Source organism: Austrofundulus limnaeus, unplaced genomic scaffold (assembly GCF_001266775.1).
Source record: "Austrofundulus limnaeus strain Quisiro unplaced genomic scaffold, Austrofundulus_limnaeus-1.0 Scaffold8, whole genome shotgun sequence".
Lineage (NCBI taxonomy): Eukaryota > Metazoa > Chordata > Actinopteri > Cyprinodontiformes > Rivulidae > Austrofundulus > Austrofundulus limnaeus.
Window position 1 is genome coordinate 888917 of NW_013952410.1, and position 11683 is coordinate 900599.

Below are 11683 nucleotides of genomic sequence, written 5' to 3' on the forward strand. Positions count from 1 at the left end.
TAGAACTAGCGGCCCTGAATATCATTAATGTCCCCATTTCAGGAGGTTGGACCAAAGAATGCAGACTGGCACAAAAAAACCCTCAAGAAATAAAACATATGTGGCAGCAGTTAGGAGCTATAGGTATGTAAAAGGGCAGGAGGAGGACTGGACATGATGTGTGAAAATGTGCAATGTTCAGCTGAATGTGAAGTAAAGACAGAAACTAAATAAGCTGGGGCCGATGAGAAGTGGCTGCAGCTGTGGCCGGAGAACAGGTGTAAGTGGGTGTGGCAGAACTGGCTGAGGATTCATAAAACTAACTGTGGAGGAGCGAGTACTGGAACAAAGAACTGAAGAAATTAAAAAGACAAATAACACATCTAAACACGAGCATCACAGAACCTAAATAAACCCAATTATAAAACCCAAAAACTGTAAATAAACAGATCCTAACAATTTAGTCCCTGCAGGGTGAGCTGGAAATGGGCATCAACTAAGGTGGTGCTGGTTCCACCTCTGCTGTGGATCATCTGAATTAGTTAAGGCTGACTTAAACCATGAGTCTTCATTGGACCTTTAAATGTCACACTGTGACAGTCCTGTGCCCTCTATACGCATGTTCTTTGTGAAACTCCTTGAAAAGATTTGAATTTAAAAAAACTCTCGCCTGTTCTCTTTGTGCAGAATCCTCTGCTTGATCCTGGAACTCCTCCAGTCAGTGGTGTGTTCCTCTGCCTGTACTTCCCATCAAGAAAACAGGAGAAATGATCTCAGCTTCTTCATAATCACCTGTCCACTCTCCACCGCTCACCAAGATACTCACAATTTACTTGAAAAGTCCAGAAACTTCTGYAAACAGCTCCTCGATTCCTGGAACCCTCCTAGAATCCAGAACCTGTTAAAAAAACATGTAAGAAACTATTCTGCTCTTGAACTGCTCCAGTACCAGCCTGCAAACAATAACTTGTCATGTGTCCAATCTACAGAGACGTACCAGATACACTTCCTTCCCCTTTCACAATAAAAGCATTGGTTACCATTTCCTGCTTTGTCTTTTTGGGTTTAATGTTCTAAAGTCTAGAGTAAGGTTCGTGAGGAAATATTACAAGTCTAACAATAAAATGTATCTTTACAGTGAGGCTTATTTTAAAGTGTCATATAGTCCTAGCACTTCACCTCATCATCATCACAAAAAAATGGGACATCTCTACCCCCTGGTGTAATTTTGCTAAATGTAGGGTTAGGGCTGAGTGAAAAGYGAAAGAGTGACATTAGATCTTGGCATCAATCGGTGCATTTTGGTTGTAATTTCACATTAAATTTTCCATAAAAACTGCAATGATTACAAATAGTATGACTCTTTTTACTTATATTGTAATAGTGTTATTAGCTTGTACTGATTTATTATGAGCCGATTATATTTGTCTTACCTTGTGAAGCACTTTGGTCGATGCAAGGCATTGTTGGAAGGTGCTATATAAATAAAGTTTATTATTATTATTATTATTATTATTATTATTATTATTATTATTATTATTATTATTATTATTTAGTGGATATTCCATTATATTAAACATGTTATCTGACATCATTAAAATGCTGATCAGTGATGTCACCAGGATTCCTAACAGGGTTTTCAGCTGTTCAACCTTTACAATGTTTTAAATTGGTGATAAAGTTGGTGATAAATGTTCTCACTTCCTCGTTTCAGTGGCAGCCATTTAAGCATTTTTCATCTTCAAAATATAAAGTGAGCTAGATCACCATGAGTTGCCAAAGCATCTTTAAAACTAGTCAGAGCTTTGACTGTAAGTAATTACCCTTGCCCATCATGAGGAATTCAGGGAAGACATGCATGCATCACTCATCCACTGGTAAAAAAAAATTAGTGGCTCACAATGGCACCCGGGAGAAGGGTGCAATTAATTGATAAATGTCCAGACATGATGTCCCTGCAGATAGTATGGATGGGCGTCAAAAGAGCTCACTGGTGCATGAATCAAAGACTGCAAAATGCATTAAGAGAAAGTTAGGGAAATGCCATTAACCTACCAAAGCCCTCAAATGATAGCGGTAGGGCTATAGAGGGAGTCTTAAATTGCGCCAAGCCCTCGAGATTATGACAAACTCTGGAAGTCTTCCCTGAAAGTCTGCAAACTCTTTTCTGATTGCCTCTGACACCGGCTCATGAAGCTCCATCAGCAAGAATTTGAATTCAAAAACCATCATTAGGGATGCGGTAAATGTCTTTTGACCTGGTGATTATTGTATAAACACATGGGCTGATTCATAATCAGATTGAAATATTTTGGAGAAAATACCATGCTTCTCTTTGGTTATTTTTCCTCTCTTTTTTTCCTATAAATGATGTGCACAGATTAACATGATTACATGTTTCCCATAATAACATTTAGTCTCATCCCAAAGGGCATCATCAATAAACTTGAGAAGTACATTGCTTTTCTTCACAGTGAATGACAAATCAACAGAGTTGGGGGAAAAAAATCTGCAAACTCTTCCTCTTCCTTCGTGCAGGAACTATTTGTGCATGCCGTAAACACATGTGCAGAAGCATYTTTATCCTCTCAAAACCGAACACACACAGAAACAAATAAACACACACATCCTCTGTCCTGAGTATTTGGAGATTCCCCTGGATCTGATTAAAGTCTGGCATCAGGGAGAGGTTCCTGTGTTTAGGTCCCAACAGGCAGGTTGCCCACTTCACATCTGGAAGCTGTAGCTTCACCATCTCCTCATACTCACACTGAAATGATTTTGCTGATCACCCAAAAGCTCTTTCTACCAGTGAACACCTTCGCCACATTTGCTACCTTTGTTTTCTCCTCTGTGACCAATTATTTCGAGGATTCAAACTGGCTCAGGTATTGATTGAAGTGTTCCTTTTGCTCCACGATCTATTGGCACTCAAATTCACGAGGTCTTTTAAATTGGTTTGCTTTTCAATTGACATTGAAAATAATTGTACTTTGAATTATGTATTTCAAATTGAGCTGCAAAGTCATTGAAAATTCACAAAAGTAGGAAGATAACCTGAAAAAATGATTGGGTAAAGTTCTGAGCGTCTTTTTTTTTAAGCTTCCAGGTGACTTAACAATTTCAGATAAAAGGTTCCTGGGGTAGTTCCAGCTGCTACAGCAGTTTTATYGTAACTTTATGTTCTCATCAATCTGAGACATTAACCTAAAATGCCAGTAGTGCTGAAGAAAAAGATGGAAGAGTTTAAAATGAGCACGTCACATCCATCCATTCCTTATATACCCAGACAGCAGCTGCACAGCTGCAGCACAGAGACAGAAAGGCTGAATACAAACATCTATCTAAAAGGTGCTGCGGTTCGATTAACACATGGGTAAAACACTCATTTAACAGAATATAACAGTGTTTTAGATGTTTTTGCATTTTAATAAAAACACAAAAATGGGCAAAAAAATTGATTTTCCATATGTTTGACGGATCAACGTGCTRCTAAGTCCTGCTGCTGTGATCTCCTAAAATTGAAAACTGATCCAGCTGTGAGCATGATGCCCCTACAGTGAACAGTGCTGGGAGCCTTTAGTCAGTAATAACATCATGTTCACAGTTAACTCTGCTTTTATCYTACTAGAGACCCATAAAGCATTTATGTTGCGCAGTCATTAAAGAGGAGGAGTTTACAGTTTCTACATTAATCAAGACAAACAGAAGCTGAACACAGATTATCAGAATTTGATCCATTCTTTTTAAATGTAGGTATATTAAAAACGAGCAGACTTCACCCTGTTTCGGCTGATTTACATGCAAGAGAGAAAGAGAGAGAGAGAGGGCTCCAACCATGCAAGTATATAAATCACATGCAAATAAAATGAAAAGGAACTAAAAATGAAAGAAAACCACTCCATTAATTTCACCTGAACTGCAACAACCGGCTTTGTTCTTACTGCCTAAAATACTTTTATAGTTTCAAATCTTTTGTCTTCTGCCTTCTTTTTTACAGATGTGTTTCACTTTTACCATAAAAGCTGCATCAAAATTCCAATAACATGATTTAGGAAAGTTACAATCATATCATACTGAAAGAATTTAATCAAAAAGAAAAGACCTTGCACTTAGAACTTTTATCCAGTACAGTAATAAAACTCTCCACATGACCTCAAGCACAGCTCCAAGTCTGGTGATGCACCATCCTGAGCACATCTTTGTTCAGCCTACAAACATATGCAAAAGTCATGTTTTGCAGCCAGATGCMGGGAGTCCTTGTATCCAACACAGTCAATAACTTCCACTGAAAACGCTGTCCTCAAAGCAATAAATCACAATGTAAAAACAGACATCAGTCTCGTAGCGGAGRTTCAACACCACGTTGTATTTATGGGTTGAGCCTTTCAGGAGTTAACAGGATTCTGTCTGAKGGTATGAAATGACGCGTCGGTGTTCCAGGAGCAGGCTTGTGTCTCCATGAAAGACAAATGAGCTCAGAAATGCTGCATTGAATGTATAAAATGTAGAGTATCCATAACAAAACTGAAAAACATGAAATAAAGCAGGGACAGATATGCTAATGTAGTGTTTGCATTTAAGACACTTTAAAATATCCAGGGCTAAGTGTGGCCAGGACTTTTTCAAACACATAATTTAATACCAAGATCAGGTTGCAGTTATGCAAGGCTGTTGGACGGTTTATATGTGAAGCTTGAAGATAAAACAACAAATGACCCACATTGTTGTGTATAAGATTCCATTGTCATGTAAAAGTGTTGTAAAACGTAAAAAATAAGATGATAAAAAAATGTCACTAAAWCATTTTCATTTAGCTCACTTTGTAAATTCAAACCAAGACTCACTGAAGGAATCGACACAAAAACCTCAGAAGAAGGCATGGAGCGCAACTTCCTTCTTTARAAAATAACATCAAGTAGKGTCAAATTTTAGTGGTTCTAGGACCAGAGTTCACTTTTTTGGTCTGAATCAGTTTGATTACGCGTTCACASCTCCCCAAACAGACCAGACTTTTCAGGCAAAAGAACTAGAGTTCAATAAAGCGGACTAAACATGGCTGGTGTGAATGTTGAAATTCACCTTTAAGTATTTTGGAATGGAATGCAGCCTTTGCCGCTTGGCACTTGTGGTGACATTATCATCCTGACACAATGGCTATGTCCAAATTCAGAGGCTGCATCCTTCGAAGAACCCGGTCTCCCCGGTCTAGGTGGTTCGGGTCCTTTGCCATATGTAAAAACTGGAAGAAAGTGGCTGTGGATTTATTTTTTCCGCCCTTACCCTGACATGTCCCATCACATAGCAATGGCGTGACGCTAAAAAGAAGCAAAAAAAATTGATTGAAAGTACTTTCAACATATTGATATTATACATTACCAAAATTTGCTTAGAGGCAATATTTGAAGAACTAAAGGGTTGGCCCAAAATGCATCTTGGGATAGGGTGGACCAACCCTCAAATCGGGGCAAAAGGAGAATGAATTTGTGGGATGCAACTGAAAGTCTTTAAATATGGACAACCTTTGCGAGGCGTAGTGATGTAAGCAGCTGAAAAATTCAGCCTTCGAAGGACGCAGTGCCTGAATTTGGACACAGTCAATAGCAACCGCTAACACAGCTAACTCAACTAATGTTTCCCTACATGACATCAAACCTAGAGCTGCAGCCAGTATCTGAGCTACACTTAAAACTGCTGGACCACCATCCATAWTGTTTTCAATGAACACATTTTGAATTTAGATTTTATATGACATTTTTAGCAAAGTTAGTAGAGTTAGCAGCGGTTAGCGTTGATGTCTGTCGCAGGATGATGTTATCATCCTGGTTAGCTAATGCTAACCGCTGCTAATGTTTACCTATAGATTTCAACWTTTAACTTTTACATTAGATGACATTTAGCTTTAGAATTTAGTATTTACATATATTTACCATTTAAATCTAGCATTTAGTACAAATTAGTACATCATAAGAACAGTGGACTAAAAAAACCATAAAATGTTGGTGGAAAWTTTTTAACAAGGAATTTACACAAAAAATTAAAAGTTGGTGACATTTCTTAACATTTTACTTTACACTTGGAGCCKCATAAAAGTGTGGGTTATTACTTTWGAAAAASTATGCATTGTTTATATATTAAGCCCCTTTAAATGTTCATGTGATGGACAAAGAGTGGCTCAGAGACTGGCCTGGTCTGGCTGCACCTTTTTTCTGAGTGACTGAACCTTGCCACCTTTCATTCACAGACGCTTCGTTAAGCCAACTTCCTCTCTCCCCTCATACCAGTGCTATTGTAAAGTGTCCCTTGCTGCTGTCAGAGACAGAGGACATTGTTCTTTTACTGCGTGCATGTGCCTGTTTTTGTGTGTCTGTCTCATATTCTGTCCAGCAGAGCTGTAAGCAGCTGTGTGTCTCGGTGGGTGTGACTGTGACTTTATGGCCATAAAGGGAGTCTGTTTCAGCTTTGAACTGTGACTTAACACTACCACTCAGTGGAGCGAAGGCAGATTGCAGCCTGAACTGTTTAGGATCACCGTTTTCTGCCTTTTTACTAAACAAAAATATGACTACGTGGAGCAGGWAGATGAAAATCAACTCACTCATCTTTCTCATTTGTATGTAATTTCTTTTAACCGCAAAAAGAAAATCTAAATCATTAACTGCATAGCCGCGCTTCTGACTCGCCTGTCAGAGTTACTTCCATCTCTGCCTTCACAGAGCGAGACACCACTGAGCCAGCAGCCAGTCAGCAGACAATTTCTTTCTGCAATTGTTCATAAATAATTACTCTCCACGCGTTCCTCTATAGATAACTCCTGTAGCAGCAATGATTTCAGTCGACACTGCCTTCCTTCTGAATATGACATTGAGGTAGGTTGGTGCAGTGCTGGTGACACTGAAAGCACTTCAGCATCTGATTTGAGTTGCCAAAACATCTGGAAAGCYATGCATCTGCAGTAAATGTTATCCGATTCAGAATGTGACCAACACAGCAGCGGGGTTTGCATCTGATTTTCAAAACCAGGGTAAAATGTAGCTTTGAGGTGTTCTGAATGTAAAAAAAATCAAGCTTAAAGCTATTGAGCTCTGATAAACAAAAAGGACAAAGTCTGAAGTTATACGTTCTTATAGATTCTTATAAGAAAAGAAAATGCTTCATGCTCAAACATTTCTACACTGAACATCAGTTTTGTAGTACTCGAGACCTGTCTTGGTCTCAAGACCAGTGTTGAGACCACTTTTTGGTGGTCTAAGTCTCAACCACATTTGTACTTGGTCTTGTCTCGGACATTGAAGACTCGGGATTTTATTTCAAGACCAGTCAATTCCACAACTGTGGAAACATCACTAAACTGCCACAAATGTCCAATTTATTAGGTAACATTCTTGCTTTTATTGGATGTAAAAAGTGCCTCTGTACCAAAATTCTTTACCCAGCCCCCACACAAAGAGATTTAGTCAATAACATATTAAGTTATCTACATGTGTACAGTATGCTGTATATTTTAGAGCACTATTTCCATTTTTTTTCTGGTCTTGGTCTCGACTTGGTCCAGCCCCTAAAACGCTTGGTCCTCTCTCAGCCTTAATWCACTCTGGTCTTGGTCTTGAATTGATCTTGGGTTAGGTGGTCTTAACAGTTCTGAATATTGAAATCCTTCTAACTGCTTGCCTCAGCAAAACACAGCAAACAATAAATACTTATTTTCATAACAGAGTGGAGCAATTATTCTAATCTGACACCAATGAGACGGGTTTTAAATTTTCTCTGTGGGAAACACTGATTTCATTAGGGGTGCCACAAACGATTATTTTTAAAATCGATTAATCACCGATTATTTTTTTTCGATTAGTCAACTAATCAGATCATACGTTAATTGAATATAAAACAAACAGCTTATCACGTCAGAATGCAGCTGCTATTATATAACCATGGTTAGATTTTAGCTATATGCTAACTAAAAATAATTGCTGTGGAAGGAGAGTTCTGCTCTGCAGATATTACACAGGTTTCTCTTTCATTTTCTTAAAATGATCCCACACTTTTGAGCTCCGTTGTCAGGTAGCCATGATACCAGAATCTGTCTGTTTAATTGTGATGTCCACGGCCTACCCCAGTTACCACTACTGTCCATGTGTGTCAAGGACAGAAAGGCAGATGTGACAGGGTAAGGTGTTAAAGCAGTTTGGAGAGAAAAACAAAGTAAAGAACAAAAAAAAGAAGAAAATGATTCATCGATTATTAAATTAGTCACCGATTTTTTAAATAATCGATTAGTTGTCTATTAATCGCCCTGTGATGGACTTGCGACCTGTCCAGGGTGTACCCCGCCCCTCGCACTGTGACTGCTGGATATGGGCACCAGTGACCCACGCAACCCTGAAAAGGAAGAAGCATGTACAGAAAATGGATGGATGGATGGATAATCGATTAATCGTTGCAGCTCTAGATTTTATGCTTTTCACCATGATGTTGCCCACATTCAGCCTGGTGTTCCTCTGGGRGGAGAGGGTGATGAGACCAGATAGTTGTGGAGAATGGAGGGGATGACATCAAGACGGGCAAAAGAGCAGCAGACAGAAAGGGAAAAATGTCGTAAAATGATGACAGTGTTGATAAAGTGAATCTGTAGATGGAGCCATCAGATGAAGGAGCAAACAATGTGACCTGCCAAGTTGCTCATGGCATTCCGGGTCCCGGATATGTACAGTAGGAAGATAAAAAGGGAGGAAAAGCGGGAATGATATGCACAAAGGGGAAGGGAGGAGACTGTGAGATGGGAAAGAGAGGAAGTCAAAGTTATTAAAAGGGGAAATAAGTGGGAGATGAGTGGGTCCACAAACAAGGAAGATCATCCATCCATTTTTTTTTACCCGCAGTTCCTTTCCAGGTTGCTGGCCAGCTGGTGCCCATCTCCAAAGAAGATCATTGAAATGAAATAAAAAAAATAAGAAAGAGAGAGTGAAATAGAAAACAATCAAGGAATTAAAAGATGTAGCTCAAAAGCAGAGAAGGAAGACATAAAAGACGGAAACAAGAGAGCAGGGGAGCGGCCACAGCTTGCCTTCCTCCGATTCAGATGTGGAACAATGGCTACCCATCAGTCTGTCAGCACCTACAGGCACAGAGGGAGTGAGAAGGTAGGAGTGACACAGCACAAGCATCAATGCACTATTGTCTGTGCGCGAGTCTCCGCTGAGCTCCAACTCAACCTATTTCCTAATAAAAGATAAAAAAAAGTTTCAAAGCTCTGACTAACAGCACGAAGCAGGGGGACACTGTTCTGTCCTGAGGCCAGTAAACAGACCGCCTGTATTTGAACACATGTGAATGTGTCCCAACGTGACCGCAACTCACATGTGCGGAACAGCATCTAATACGTGTGCAGGAGTCTCTACACAATGACACACACACCCGCGTGCAAATATGCACACATAAATATTAAACAGCGATGTCGTTAATGGTTCCCACTACCTCCCTCCAAGCACAAGCTCTGTTTTGATTTAAACTTTTATAGTTTCTTGACAAGAAACATTAAACAACAAAAGGATCTGAATAAACATTTAGGGATTCAAAACAAGCGGTGCGTTTGTGTGTGTGCTTCCCAGGACAACATGGAGCTGGCTTCCTTAGCTTTACCCTCTATCCATTGTCTGACTTTGACAAACACATGTTGGCCGTCTAATTTTTGAGAGGTACGGTGCTCGATTAAACGAACAATTTGGTCCCAAAGCGGGGATCTAAGGGCCGCTGTGGCTGACCTGATGGCAAACATTTTCGACCACTCAATCCAGCTACAAAGGGGGGTGACCAAACAAAACCTTTTACTTCTTTCAATTTCGCAACAATAAGGTTGAGAACAAAATTCAATTACTTCTATTTAAATCAACTCTGTAACCTGCTTATGGGCTTTTTTATAAGATTATATTTTTTTCAAGGAGGGCAGCTGTTTTTGTAGTGAAACCTTTCTAATCAAGTTAAGGGACAGATGTAGCATCTCAGGCAAATTGGTGTGGTCACAACTCAAAAACAGTACCAAAAAAAAACTCCTCTTCACGGCGCTCTGCTTGTGTTTTATTGTTTCATTCCTGGGATTTCTCCTGAGTGGTGTATGCAGTCCAGAGCAGCAGAGACCTTAACATAAGGTAAAATAAACAATCTTTGCATAAATAATAAAAAGAGGCCAAAGTCATCCGTTCATTTACATCTCAAAAATCAGTGACACTCCTCTGAGGACAGTAATGTGTACATTTTAAATAAAGACAAATGGTTTGAGAAAGGTAAACAAAGCCTCACAATACGTGTAAAAATACTGTATTAAATACAAAAGGTGGCCAAAGGTTTCATATCCAACACCTACAATGCAAGATTTTGTCCTTGTCACCCTTTGATTCTCAGTGTTCGGCTCCGAAATTGCCTTTTTATTTCCCTCTTTTCTATTTTTTCAATATTTATTTTAAATTGTTTGCTGCAGTACTCCACGACAAACAACTTTAAGTTTTAAAATACTGTAACAGTACTAAATTATGGCAAGGCTTTGGCATTATAGGAGACTTTTTCAAAGTCAATGAAGATAAATTACACAGTACAGCCCATTTGTGTCACCATGTGTATATTTTAGCTATAGTTTATCATCCTTTTTTTGTTTTTTGTATTTTGGAATATCTGTGTTTGAGTTCTGTCCTTGAGTTTACCTTATTCCTTGTGTTGTTTTCCTTCATTTCTGTTCTCCCCTTCAGTTTGGATCTTTGTCAGTCTGTGTTTTGTTCTTGGGATTTTTGTTCAGTTTTTGTGTTGTTATTTTCTCACTTGAAGGAAGTCCTGCTTTTCAGCTTCTCTGTCTGCTTCTTCTTCTTCTTCTTCTTCTTCTTGTTTTTGTTTGGGGGTTGGCAAACAACAAAGGTGCGATACTGCCACCTTCTGAATTGGAGTATGGATCTAAGACTAAATAATGTCCTTTTCTTAAAGCTCCTTCTTTTTTTTCCCTTTTTTTTCTTTTTTTTGGCGATTAGCAGACTGGTTTTAAAAAAGCTTCTCTGTGTCCCCTGTGTCATCTCAATTTGATCCTCAGTCAGCCTCCTCTGGGTTCCCAGTTTGCCACGCCCACTTCACCTGTTCCTCTTTCCCTCGTTAATCTGAGCTGCAGGCAAACTCCTGCTCATTTTTTTATAAAGTATGTTTGTTTTACCTTTTTTGAGTTTGTCACACAGTCTTCCACTAACCACAACAATTTTATCGAGAGCTCTTCAGACATTTTCCAAACTGCCAATAAAACACATTCAAAAACCATATATAATGTATTAGTTTCAAAATGTACAGACAACTGAGATGAAATGACAACATTCAGTTAAGACATAAAGAGGAAAACTATTCCAGCTTCATTGCCTAAATCAATATTTTTCTAATTAACTTTGACAAGATAATCACCCAGATTACCAGGACAATAAGTGTCAAACTGTTGGTTTATTTAAGTTTGGCTCGCTCCATATAAAAGCATGGCTTCTCTGTGACCCACCAAAAGGCTACAGTTATTAGTGAGACTTACATCCTGAGTTTGCATACACCCACGCAGCTCATTTCTACATGCAGCTCCGCTCTGTGTGCGCTGCGTTCAAAAGGCAGGGTTAATGTGGTTCTGGTTAGCAGGGAAAATGGGGAGAGTCTGAAGCAAGAGGAAATAAAGTGACTGAGGTAATTTTTCTCT

The 11683-nt window shown here is 39.1% G+C and overlaps 1 long non-coding RNA gene across 1 annotated transcript; it reads right to left on the reverse strand.

Annotated features, from left to right (window-relative positions):
• Nucleotides 1–648: 648 nt before the first annotated feature.
• On the reverse strand, nt 649–11088 carry LOC106510858 (uncharacterized). The gene is made up of 3 exons (XR_001309469.1): nt 10674–11088; nt 806–877; nt 649–722 (listed from the first exon to the last, which is right to left on the reverse strand). It is a non-coding gene; the product is annotated as an uncharacterized LOC106510858 (long non-coding RNA).
• Between the last annotated feature and the right edge of the window lie 595 nt (nt 11089–11683).